This window comes from Raphanus sativus, unplaced genomic scaffold, assembly GCF_000801105.2.
Source record: "Raphanus sativus cultivar WK10039 unplaced genomic scaffold, ASM80110v3 Scaffold0006, whole genome shotgun sequence".
Classification (NCBI taxonomy): domain Eukaryota; kingdom Viridiplantae; phylum Streptophyta; class Magnoliopsida; order Brassicales; family Brassicaceae; genus Raphanus; species Raphanus sativus.
Window position 1 is genome coordinate 62,759 of NW_026615332.1, and position 2,095 is coordinate 64,853.

Consider the following 2,095-nt stretch of genomic DNA (forward strand, 5'->3'; position numbering starts at 1 on the left):
TCGGTCGAATGCTTATGTCGCTCAGGCCACAGACCAACTGAAACTCTCAATTTTTTCCCTTAATCTATTAATTCGCCCTTAGGCGAGGGCTAACTTAGACCTTAGCTAAAGACTTCTTTAGTTATTCTTAGCTTAGATCCTTTCAACATATACACAGCGAAATATTATCCATCAACCATTGGTTTAAAACCATTATAACACTTGTCTAGTAGAATCACCTCATCCTTGGATAGTTTACTAAGCTACCACATAGCTTATAGGTTGATCCTAAACTCAAAACAAGTCATAAAAATCCGAGGTTCCATTCTCCTAAACCATTCTATCTATATCTATGCAAACATTGCTAGATCTTACCTTTGCCACATTCACAGAGCTTGTTATCTCATTGCTCCTGCTGAATTAGCTAGCTCATCCAGCTAGCTGAGCTGAACCACTTCATTGAAGCTTCCACTTACTTTCATCCAGCTCTCTTATATCTGCATAAAACATTCCCTTTGGTACTTATTCATTCAACCAACCATCCTCGTAGACAAAGTAAACTTTGAGAAGTCTTTAATGGTAAATGATATGCATCTAGCCCTTCTCGGCTCATGCATCATCCAATATCCTTACGTTTTATAGGATATAACACCAAGTCCCTCTTCTGGACTAACAATGCCCATCAGATCCTAAGTCAATCAACCACTCACCCCACATGACTCAGTACTGATGAGTCTTCATACGTACTTGACTGGCCTTGGGACTCCTAACCCAATCAAACCGATCTGTCTTGCTCTTCCCACCGATTTATCCTTTGATCAAGTTGATTCAACACCATGATTCATCACTATGGATCAGGTCGTCCATACCCACCCATGATCATATCACATATGGCATTCCTTGTGTAACAACATGACACCAAGCATACTAGTGTTGGCCATCGCACCATCGCCTATAGTCAATGAACTCCACACTAATCAAGATAACATATTATCCTCTATACAACATATTGACTCAACCGACAATCCATTGCCATCATGTGGGTCCACATCCTACACAATGCAAGTGGTGTCCTTTTATCAGTCGCACTCTTCGTAACAATCCATTCGTACCTCTTTGGTCCCACATAATTCATACCCTTTTAGTCGCAAACCATTTGTACCCTTTCGGTCCCAAACCATTCATACCCTTTCGGTCCCGAACTGTTTGTACCCTCTCGGTACCGAACCATTCACACCCTTTCGGTACCAAACCATTCTCACCCTTTTGGTACCGACCCATTCGCACCCTTTCGATACCAAACCGTTCACACCCTTTCGGTCACAACACATTTGCACCCTTTCGGTCGCGAACAATTCACACCCCTTGGGTCACGACATGATTGCAACCCATGGATCACGTCAGGATCGCACCCCTTGGATCACGCTACGATCGCACCTCTTCGGTGGGGTTGCATTTGTACCCTTTCGGATACGCCCATTTAATGTAACCAATCAATGGTTCCACGATGTAGTCTCCTGGATAACTACCACTAGTGTTGGCAATTGGGTTGTACCGCCCCGCCTTGTCCTGCCTTCTCGTGGTCATGTTCAATGTGGGTCTCTACGGTACAGGCCCACGCGGAACGCAGTCCCTAGAAGTGCTACCCAATCCCAACCCGCAGCTTGCACAAGTCTTACCGGGACGGCCCGTGGGAAGCCGATCTTCATATGTTATCTGCAACAATAAGAGACTAAGAGAGATGAGATTAAAACATAAGTCAGTGATACTTGCTCAAATTACCCTATAGCAATATTACTCTCATCAAAAGAGGTCAATTGTAGTACTTAGGGATCGAATCGACAAGGAGCTGAGGAATTAATAGATCTTATTATAACTAAGCTAGGCAGAAGATTATTAATTGCAGTGAAATAAAAGTAAACAAGGAAACTGGTTTGAGCAGGACAATTACTCAAGATGATTGGATGGGTTTAAACTAGTATGATTTAAAGAGTTAGATCTAAGGTTACTTGTCAGGTTATCAGAATTATAGAGGTATGATTCCTATGTGAGATGCTTGCATGATATTAAAGAACACAACTAAGCAATAGCCCAACTGTCGTTGCGACCATCTAAT